We start from the raw sequence: 12177 nt of genomic DNA, 5'->3' as shown, positions 1-12177 counted from the left end.
AAGTGGGCATCTCAGGGCTCAACATCATTGTCCAAGGGCATGGCCCTACGTACCGCCAAACCATGCTTGTAGGAAGCCCATAACACTCCAAATTCCTACACGTCTGAGGTCAAATTCTTGGGAATGAAGACAGAGCACCTCTCTCCCAGCCTTCTTGGCATCCACTAAGCTGGATCCCCCCAACAGACTCTTCAGGTGGGCACTCCACTTCTGAGGTGCCTCCCACCAGCCCTGCCTCCAGTTTTTCTGCACCCCATCCCTCCTTAACCTAAGGTGGTAGAGACATGAGCAGAGGAGTGAATCCCCAGAATGGGGAGAGAGAGGTCCAGAAGGGGCAGCACTTGGCAGAGTTCTCTGCTCCCATTCACTCCTGGTGTTCTCACCAGGATGCTGAGGACCCAGGCCATCTCTAGGGGACAAGACGGGATAGGAGAATGCCCAAAATATCCTCTCTTAATAAGCTTAGGCTCTATAATGTTCCCTCCTTTCTTCATGCAGTGAGGGCCCCCAACCCTTCCACATGTCATCAGGACTGACAAATGCATCATTTTGCCCTACCCTTGGCCTCCACAGAAAAGTTACCACCTTGGACAAGGGAGCGATGGTGACCACCCCCCTCCCTGACAGGAAGACACCCTAGAGCCTTGGAGAGAGATGGCCTTACTGACACCTTGATTTCAGATTTCTAGCTTCCAGAACCGTGAGAGAATAAATTTCTGTTGTTTCAAGCCACCCAGTTTGTGGCACTTCATTATGGTGGCCCTAGGAATCTGATACAGTGAGTCTAGCTGATACCGTCCACAGTTGCCAAAGTGCCAACCTCTAATTTTCTGAGGGAAGTCTGGGGATTAGATTCCAGAAATTGGTGGCCACACCCAGGGACTGCCCTCCTGTCAGAGCGGCCGGCTGCACTTCTCCAGGCCAATCTTCTACCTCGAAACCACCATTGCCCTAATATGGAAATAAAAGCTCGGGGAGGGTTGGTTACTTGCCCATGGTCATACAGCTGGCAAGTGGTGAGGCTAAGACTTGAACTCAGACGGATTCTAAAGCCTAGGTTTTTGTGACATGAGCCCCAGAGAGTATCCCCATCTGACACCATGTCAGCAGCCTCATCCTCAGAGCTCCATCCCTGCTGGCTCATCTCACGGATGTTTCCCGCCCTGAGTCAGAGCAGCTGGAGACTTTATGAGCCTTCTAATGGGCTAACTACCTGATAACTTGATTATGCAAAAAGCCACATGTGAAACTCCCGCCCTCATAACCACATCATTTATAAGGAAATGAGTCTACCTTCTCCTGAGGCCTTTGGCTGCCTGCCCTTCAGGAAGGCTCAGTGGAGCTTTTCAGGTTAAAAGGAGGAACAAAGAGGGGTCCCTGTCCACCTCCTGCTCTGCTCCCAGTCCCAGAGAGCCTCAACAGCCCCAGGCCTCCTTCCAGTCTGGGCCTTTTTGCGGTAGGGACCCAAGGGGGCAGGAGGCTGAAGAGAGGATGAGCTGGGGCTGGAGGTGGTCACTGGGGGTGGTCAAGGGAAGCAAAAGGGGAAAGGAAGAGAAGGAAGTGGCAGAATAAAGACATGGACAGACAGACAAGAGGGAATGGAGTCACAGCAATCTGGCTGCAAGCGCTGCTACTCTATATGGACTCTCACATTGAATATTGGGATTCCCAAGCATGTTTACACACACACACACACACACACACACGTAAATGCTACATTATTTTGCATACTTTTAAGCTTTGTATAAATTGCAACATCATGCATATTGTTATGTAGCATATTTTGCATACTTTTAAACTTTGTATAAATTGCAACATCATGCATATTGTTAGGTAGCATGCTTTTTTCACTCCGATGATACTTGTAATTCTTGTTCATTTTACCTGCTGCCTTCCACTGTGCGAATGTATCCAACTTAGATGAGCATTTTGTTTATTTCTAATTCTTGCTATTTCAGAGTACGCTGCAATAAATAGTCTTCTACTCATATTCTCCTGCTCATGCAAACGTTTCTCTAGGTCAATGGCTGAGAGTGGAATTGCTGGGTCATAGGATACGTGAGCCTTCTACTCTATATTACCTTGCTCTCCAAAGTCCTGTACCAATTTGCACTCCCTTGAGCAGGGTGTGAGATCATCCGCTGTTGTTGCCTCACACAGATCCCCTTTGCTGGCTGGGACACCCCTGGCCCAGCTGCTGTGCATGTTGGCTGCTAATGGCTCCCAGATGCCTCCTCGCTGGAGAATTGCCCTTGGCCATGGGAGTCTCCCATCTTGTATATTCCAGGGCCAGAGTAAGCCTCTATTCATCTTTGTTTATTGAATTGGGTCCAAGGAATAGGAATTAAAGGTGGAGGCAAGAGAAGGAAGCCACAGTTACTGTCTCCTCCAGGCTTGGTCCTCCTAAGCTCTAGGAAAAGGAAGACATGGAGAGAGGAAGAAGAGCAAGAAAAGAGGGAAAGGCTCCAAGGAAGAGGAGAGTGGGGAACATGTGCCTCAAAGCTGCTTCCCACGTCAGGTGGGAAGGAGGATGGCGACTGGGCAAGCCTCCCTCCACTTGTGACAAAGATACTGAAAATCGCACTGCATCCCTTATTTGGCCTCTGTCACCCACTCCCCTCTCCCTCCTCCATACCCTTGTCTTTCTTTTTCTTTCACACTGATTCTCTGAATCTGTTCATTCACCTCATTTGCTCACTGTTTGTATCTCGAGTGCAGCAAACATCGCCCAGTGCCTGGCAGTAGCTCAATGTTTATTACATGAATTCACAGATGAATCTCATTTGCAATTTACAGGGAACTTTTAATAGGGGACAAAATGCTTGATAGAAGTTGCAAATTTATCACTTTTCCCCAACCAGCTACTACATTCTACACTTAATGCTCATCATGCCCAGGAACTTCCAAATATAAAAACCACAGTCCTATTTCCCAGAACAAACCTAGTTTCTCTTTCTTTTTCCCCTTCCTGGTCTCAGAACCCTGCTTCCTCTCTCTCTCTCCCTCTCTCTCTCTCTCTCCGCGCCCCCCCCCCCCCATCCCGGACTCCTTGAGAAGGCTCCGCCCACCCTGTGCTCTGCCTGGAGCTCCGGACCACACTCCCTTCCTCTGTTTTTACCTCAGGGTCACTTCCTCAGAAATAGCCCCACCCTACCCGTCTCCTCCTTACGGTTCCTCTTGTTCCTTCCAGAGGCCCCTGTCACTGTTAGAGTCATCTAGCTCCCTCCAGCTCTGTGCCCCGTCCCCCCCACCCATGATCGTGTGCACACACACACACGCTCACATGCATGCACACACACTATAAATATATACTGTATATAAAGCCACTGAAATATCTTCTTTGTATTCTCCAATTTAGGTAATAGCCTCTTTGCCACCTTCCCCTTCCTCACAGTGCTGACTTCCTCTGGGCAGGTATTGCCAACTCACTGCCCCTTTATTCTAGACCCTTGACCGTGGGCACTGTGGTAGGCAGAATAATGGCCCTCCAAGATATTCCTGTCCTAATTCTCAGAACCTGTGATCATGGTGCTTTATTTGGCATAAGGGTCTTTGTGGTGTGACTAAATCAAGGATTTTGAGATGAGGTGATTATCCTGGATTATCCTGTTTAGTCCAGTCACAAGGATCCTCATAAAGTAAAGAGGGAGACAGGAGAGTCAGAGAGGGAGATGTGATGATAGAAGCAGAGGAGAGAAAGAGAAAGAAAATTTCAGCTATTACACTGCTGACTTTGAAGATGGAGGAGGGGCCACAAGCCAAGAAATGCAGAAAGCCTCAAGGAGCCTTTGAAAAAGGCAAGGAAACAGATCCTTGCCTAGACAGAACCTCCAGAAGGAACCCAGAGCTGCCAAAAATCAAGAGCTGCCTTGATTTAGGTGCAGTGAAACCCATTTGGGACTTCTGACCTCCAGAAGTGCAAGATAACAAACGTGTATCATTTTAAGCTACTTTGCTACCGCAACAATAGGAAACTAGTACAGGTACGGATTTGTACAGCTGCAGTAGTTGTACAGTGCACTGCCTGAATAGCTGTTCATGGTAGCCTACTTTGGTGCTGCCCCTGCATAATGCCTTTGCTGGCCGCAGTCAGTGTGTGACTGAAGGATAGTGGTGCCCTTTAGCAATTACCTTAATTTAGGTTCCCTCGGAAGCCGGAAGCCGACTCTCAGACAAAAAACTGGATGCAAGAAATTTGAGAGGTGATGTTAGGAAACATTGGTAGGGGAATGAGGAAGTAAGACAGGGAGGGGAAGACAGTCAGTAAAGGTACCTTATCAACAAGTTACCAGTACAGGCAACTACAGTTCAATTCCCACAAGGAATTTTGGGAGCCAATGGAGAATATGCCGCAGTTTTACCTCTCCCCGACCCCAGGAGGGAAAGGGAGCTGGGATGTTTATACACCTGCTCTCATCAGTCACTGGTTGAGGGCTGTGGAAGGGGTGATGAGAGAGTGTTTTCATCTCTGGGCGGCATACCCAAAACCACCTTCATGCTTTGAAGAAAGCACTCCAGCAAAGAGTCCCAAACAGTGAGATAGGTACCTGTCCAGCCAGCAGTGCATTGCCCCTCAAAAATGAGGGACCCCCACATCCTGGGCTTCCATACCCTCCGGGACCAAAGTGGAAAGAATAGAGGCTCTGGTTTCTAATCCAGGCACCTCTGTGGGATTCTGTAGACTGTCTCTCACTTTGGGTTTGTCTGGTATTTTATTATGATTAGATCGAGGTAACAAGCAATATTGTGCCTTTCTCAGTGCATCATGTCAGGAGTATGCAAGGTCAGTATGGCTATTACTAGTGATCTTAACCTCGATCCCTTGATTATAGTGGTGTCTGCAGGGTTTCCCCACTTTGATATTTTTATAATTAATAACTATAATAATTATAAGAAGTATGCTGAGGAGATACTTTGAGATTTTGTTGCCTGCCAAATTTTCACCTACTAATTTTAGCAACCATCAATGGACCTTGCCTGCAAATATTATTACTGTAGGGTTTACCTAATGGGGGTTTTCGATTTCCAGCATTTTTAGACCCAGTTTTAAATTCTTTTGCACCTCAGTCTCCTCATCTGTAAATGGGGATAATACTTTTTCCTGCTAGAGACAAAGAACAACATTACATAAAAATAAAAGGATCCATCCACTAGGAAAGCACCAGGATCCTAAATGTGTACATGCCGAAAAGAGCCTCCAAATATATGATGCGAAAAACTGATAGAGTTGAAAGAAGAAATAGACAAATCCACAATTACAAGTGGAGACTTCAACCCCGTTCTCAGCAAGTGATAAAACTATTAGAAAATCACTAAAGATAGAGAAAAACTCAACATCATCAACTAGGATACTGGCATCTGAAGAATACTGCACCCACCAATAGCAGAATACACATTTTTTTCAAGAATTCATAGGATACTTACCAAGATAAACCATATCCTGGGCCATAAAATAAACCTCAACCAATTTAAAATAATTGAAACCTTATCGACAAAGTATGATCTCTGACCACAGTGGAAGCAAGGTAAAAAATCAATAATGGATGGACAACATGCAAAGCTCCAAAATTTAGAAGCTAAACACACATCTAAATAATCTATGGGTCAAAGAGGACACAAGAGAAATATTTTTTTTAAAGGCTGAACTAAATTAAAATGAAATAACAACATATCAGAATGTGTGGGATGTGACTAAAGCCGTGCTGCATGGGACATTTAAAGCACCAAATGGTGGGGTGCCTGGGTGGCTCTGCCAGTTAAGCATCTGACTCTTGGTTTCAGTTCAGGTCATGACCTCATGGTTTCATGAGTTAGAGCCCCGTGTTGGGCTCTGGGCAGCACGGAGCCTGCTTGGGATTCTCTCTCCCTCTCTTTGCCCCTCCCCCATTTGCACTGTCTGTCTCTCTCAAATTAAAAAAAAAAATTTTTTTTTTTATAATAAAGCACTATAGGGTGCCTGGGTGGCTCAGTCAGTTAAGCGTCCAACTTCAGCTCAGGTCATGATCTCACAGCTCGAGGGTTCAAGCCCCATGTCAGGCTCTGTGCTGACAGCTCAGAGCCTGGAGCCTGCTTCAGATTCTGTGTCTCCCCCTCTCTCTGCTCCTCTCCTGTTCACTCTCTCTCTCTCTCTCTCTCTCTCAAAAATAAACACTTTTTAAAAATTAAAAAAAATAATAAAGCACTAAATGCTTACATTAGAAAAGAGGAAAAGCCTCTAAACAATAACCTAAGTTCCTACCTCAAGAAACTAGGCAAAATGACAGCAAAATAAACCCAAATCAGTCTGAATAAATAAGGAGCAAAAAAAAAAAAAAATTAATGAAGCTAAAAATAAGATAATAGAGAAATTATTGAAACAAGAAGCTAGTTCTTTGAAAAATTTAATAAAGTTTATAAACTTTTAGCAAAACTGATGAAGGTCAAAAAAAGAAGACAAATATTACCATATCAGAAATAAAATAGGATATCACTTCATTCCTGAAACGATTAGGAGGATAATAAGGGAATGCTATAAAAAATTTTATGCTCATAAATTCAGCAATTTAAAAGAAATAGACCAATCAACCTACCTGACTGCCAAATCTCTACCAAGATGGAATAGATAATCTGGGTAATCCTATAACCATTAAATAAATTAAAAAATTTTTTAATGTTCATTTATTTTAGAGAGAGACAGACTGCAAGCAGGGAAGAGGCAGAGAGAGCATGAGAGACACAGAATCTGAAGCAGGGTCCAGGCTCCAAGCTGTCAGCACAGAGCCCGACACAGGGCTCGAACCCACAAACCGCAAGCAAGATTGTAACCTGAGCTGAAGTCAGACGCTTAACCGACTGAACCACCCAGGTGCCCCACATTAAATAAAATTAATCCATAATTTAAAAACTCCTGCAAAAGAAATATCCAGGTCCCTATGGGAATTCTAACAAGCATTTAAAGAAGAATTAACACCAATGTATACAATGTCTTCTGGAAAAGACATTTTCCAGAATTTTCCAGAATTCTAACAAACATTTAAAGAAGAATTAACACCAAGTTATACAATGACTTCTGGAAAAGACATTTCCAGAATTTTCCAGAATTCTAACAAACATTTAAAGAAGTAATACCAATTTATACAATGTCTTCTGGAAAAGACATTTTCCAACTCATTTTACGAGGCCAGTGTTATTCTGATACCAAAACTGGACAAAGACTGGAAGAAGCAGCAGAAGGGGAAGTGGGAGAAGAGAAGGAGGAGAAAGTGAGAGTTATAAGATGAATAAGCTCTGGTGATCTAATGTACATCAGGGTGACTGTAGTTAAAATACTGTATTATATATTTGGACGCTGCTAAGATAGTAGATTTTAAAAGTTCTCACCAGGGGCGCCTGGGTGGCGCAGTCGGTTGGGCGTCCGACTTCAGCCAGGTCACGATCTCGCGGTCCGTGAGTTCGAGCCCCGCGTCGGGCTCTGGACTGATGGCTCGGAGCCTGGAGCCTGTTTCCGATTCTGTGTCTCCCTCTCTCTCTGCCCCTCGCCCGTTCATGCTCTGTCTCTCTCTGTCCCAAAAATAAATAAACGTTGAAAAAAAAATTAAAAAAAAATAAAAGTTCTCACCATACATACAAAATATAACTATATGACGTTATGGAAGTATTAATTAATCTTATTCAGGTAATCATTTCACAATATATACATATATAAAATCACTATGTTTTATACTTTAAACGTATACAATGTTATATGTCAATTACATCTCAAAGAACCTGGGGAAAATAATATAAATTTTATATGGAAAGGCACAGGACCTGGAACAGATCAAACAAATATGTAAAAGAAGAAATATCAAGAGGAATTAGTATACCAAATTTAAAGAGTTATTACATAGCTATAGTAATTAAGATTTTATCAGGGTGCCTGGGTGGCTCAGTTGGTTAAGCATCTGACTCTTGATCTCAGGGTCTTGAGTTCAAGCCCTGAGTTGGGCTCCTGCTCGGTGTGAAGCCTACTTAAAAAAAAAACAAGTTTAACAACAACAACAACAACAACAAAGACTTCGTGGTATTGGCATAGGGATAGATATATAGGTCAATGGAACAGAAGAGAGAACCCAGAAGTAGAGTCACACAAATATCCCCAATTCACCTTTTACAAAGATGCAAAATCAATTCAACAGAGGAAGGGTAGCCTTGTCAACAAATGGTGCTAGAACAATTTGACATCCAAAGGCAAACAACAATAACAAAAAAAGAAAGAAAAGAAAGAAAGAAAGAAAGAAAGAACGAAAGAAGAAAGAGAAAAAGAGAAAAGAAAGAGAAAAAGAAAAGAAAGAAAGGAAAAAAAAAACCCTTTAACATAATATCATACCTTGTACAAAAATTAACTCAAAATGAATCATGAACTTAAATGTAAAATTTTAGAAAAAATCTTAGGAGAAAATCTTTAGGATTTTCTTTATCTTAGGATTATCTTTAGGCCAGATAAAGGGTTCATAATTTGACACCAAAAGTATAATCCATAAAAGGAATATTTGATAAATTGGGCTTCATCAAAATTAAAAACTCTGTGAAGGAACCTTTAAGGGGATGAAAATAAAAGCCACAGCCTGGAAGAAAATATTTTTAAGCTACATATCCAACAAAAGACTAGTGTCTAGAATATATAAAGAACTCTGAAAATTCAACAGTAAAAAATCAAAAACAAACAAAACCCCCACAAATAATCCAGTTAGAAAATGAGCAAAAGATTGGCCAAGCGGTTCACCAAAGAAGTTCTACAGATGGTTAATAAGCACATGAAAAAAATGTTCAACATCATTAGCCACGGGGGAAATGAAAAGAACATGTTCAACATCATTAGCCACAATGAGATATCACTACACACCTACCAGAATGGCTAAAATAAAAAGTTGTGGCACACAAAATGCTGGTAAGAATGCAGAGAATTTGGATTACTGATACATTGCTGGCGGGAATAGCAAATGGTACAGCCACTCTAGAAAACAATTTGACAGTTTCTTATAAAATTCCATATGACTCAGCAATGACACTCCTGGGCATTTATCCCAGAGAACTTATGTTCACACAAAAACCTGTACATAAAGGTTCATCACTATTGTATTGTTTTTACTATTCATAATAGCTCAAAATGGAACCAATTGAGAGTCTTTCAATCGGTGAATGGTTCCATAAACTGTGGAATACTACTCAGCAATAGAAAGGCATGAACTACTGATACATACAACTTGGATGACTCTCCAGGGAATTATATGTAAATAAAACCAATCCCCAAAGGTTACATGCTGTATAATTTCATTTATATAACATTCTTGAGATGACAAAATTATACAGATGGAGACTCTATTAGCAGTTTTCAGGATTTAGGGACAGCATGGGGTGGAGTAGGGTAGCAAGGATATGGGTATGATTATAAAAGGGCAGCATAAGGGATCCTTGTAGTGGCTAAACTGCTCTATAGCTCAACTATGGTGGTGATTACATGAATCTACATTTGTGATAAATTTCATAAAATGGAATACACACACACACATGCCTATAAAACTAGAGAAAATTGAGTAAGATTGGTACATTGTAGCAATGTCAATTTCTTGGCTCTGCTATTGTGCTATAATTATGCGAGATTTTACCATTGGAGGAAACTGAACGAGGGGTACAATGATCTTTCTGACTACTTACAATTTCATGGGAATCTACAATTATCTCAAAATAAAAAGTTAATTTAAAAAACAGTCCACTAGAAAGAAACCTAGAGGAATATATGTATATGGTATAACATATTTAAGAAAATACAAAGATTTGAAAGAAAGCACTCACCCATACCTACACTAGAATAAATCCCCAAACTGAGTGATAAGGAGAATTACATGATGGTGGATACCTGAGAAAGTTAGCTCTACATCTTGCCTTTTTTCCTCAATGAAACCCATATCAGCCTAGAAAATCCAAGTGTAGAGATAACCCTGGATAGAGCTCAGGATGGCAATAAGACCTCCCAGAGGAGATAGCTGTGTGCATGCAGCAGGTTGAGTCAACCTTGTCAGGGCTTCCAAGAGTCAGGAAAGTGTGGAAATAACAGAATGAGTTGTGTCCATCTGTGAATAGCCCAGAAAATCTGAAGAGTCCTGGATAATCCACCAAGTGCTCTTAGCCCATCACAAAATGTTAGAATACCCCATTAATTAAGAAGGGCACAGGAGGTGGCTGAGAGACAGCCAGCCCCCAAGGAGTCAAGCAGTCAAGAATGAGGGTTGGGCCAGCAAGGATTTGTGTGAACTGACCACCAAAGACAACATCAAGAGAGCACATCTCATGTGATGCTGATGTGGACAGTGATGATACAGACCAGAAGCCACCTGCTGACGCTTTGGATTTCTGAAAGCCTCCTGGAAACGGGCAACAACTGATTGATATTAAGGTGACACCAATACACAGTGAAGTGCACAATAGAAACTGAGTTCAATTTAGGTTGTGAAAATTGAAAGGTATTTCTTACACGTCTGCATTTTCCTGCTGAGTTGCACATCCATTACACCAACAATTTGCTAAGAGAGCCAAGAGTTCTAAGGTAATAATACAAGCCTGTTTTACCAACTGTCTAGAGAAAAAGCTCTACTGTTCACATCGGGGACTCTAATAGAGGAGGGGGAAGATGCATGGGTGTGATTCAGCAGTGGGGATGTGGCCCTGTTTTGGGGTGGTCTCCATCCATCCTATGAGGGGGCAGTTTTACCTCTCAGAGTTCCCCTCCTACTCTCAAGGCAAAACAGTTCTCATCCTTAGAATTCATCTAGTGGGACCGAGGGGTTCGTTGTCCTGGCTGTCTTCTCAGACCCTAATCACAGAAGTCCTCAATGCTCCTCTCTGAAGCTGGTTTCACTCTCTCACTGGTGGGGCAGGGCATAGCTGATGGTGTCAATGCCCCACACATCTCTTATGGCACTCACTACTGCACACCAAATGCTGCTTAATGTGAACACCTGTAACTTTCTGCCTGAGGGCTTTTTTTCTGGTGGCAAGAACATTCTTGATCCACATACCAGGAAAGCCAGAATGCTGGGGAGTTAAGGCCCCCAGAAGCAACCCTCAACCAATGGTGAAAGAAGAGTTGGTAGATAAATATCCTAGCTTCTTCACTCATTAGGCTGGACAGCTCTGGGTTGTGAGTTCTGCAATAGATCCCAGAGTCCCAAGAGAGTGGAGTTTTTGAAAAAAACAGTGATACTCCCCTTGAAAAAAACACACCCTATATTGGCTCCCTTCCCTTCCCTGTCTTCATTCCCCTAAGCAGCGCTTCCAGAGATCATCTCCCACATCAATTATTAGCATTTGAATTCTTGTCTCTGAATCTGCTTCAGGGAACACTGAAAACAAGATTAGTGGTAATTGATGGCTAGTGTGTCAAACCAACTGCACTGTGTAAAATGAAAGGAGCCAGACTCAAAAGGCTTTATACTGTATGATTCCATTCATATGATAAATTATATGATACAACTATAAGGATGGAGAATAGATTGGTGGTTTCCAGGGGTTGAGGGAAGGAGAGATGATTGACTACAAAAGAGTTCCATGAGAGCATTTTTTTAGGGTGATGGAACTGTTTCTGTAGCATGACTGTGGAGGTGGTTAAATGATCTATGCATTTTTCAAAACTCATAGAATGATATATCATGAATAAATTTCACAGAGGCACAAATAGCCTTAAAGACACATGGAATTCTTGCCCATTCAAGACATGCCCATTCTTTTTTTTTTTTTTTTCAACGTTTATTTTATTTTTGGAACAGAGAGAGACAGAGCATGAACGGGCGAGGGGCAGAGAGAGAGGGAGACACAGAATCGGAAACAGGCTCCAGGCTCTGAGCCATCAGCCCAGAGCCCGACGCGGGGCTCGAACTCACGGACCGCGAGATCGTGACCTGGCTGAAGTCGGACGCTCAACCGACTGCGCCACCCAGGCGCCCCAAGACATGCCCATTCTTGACATTTACAGAAGATGATCTAGAAGTCCAGGAAGGGAAAGAGACTTTCCCAGCACAGCCACTTCAAGCCAAAGCCAGGACTGGATACCAAGTCTCAACAGTATTAGGCTAGAAATCTTTTCAACAATAAGTGGGGTCTCTGTCATTTAGCCAATTTACCTCAGAAGTCTGTACCTCAAAGAAAAACTGGTTACAAAGT

This window comes from Herpailurus yagouaroundi, unplaced genomic scaffold, assembly GCF_014898765.1.
Source record: "Herpailurus yagouaroundi ecotype Mexico unplaced genomic scaffold, PumYag 196, whole genome shotgun sequence".
Taxonomy (NCBI): Eukaryota; Metazoa; Chordata; class Mammalia; order Carnivora; family Felidae; genus Herpailurus; species Herpailurus yagouaroundi.
This window is presented reverse-complemented; position numbering follows the sequence as displayed.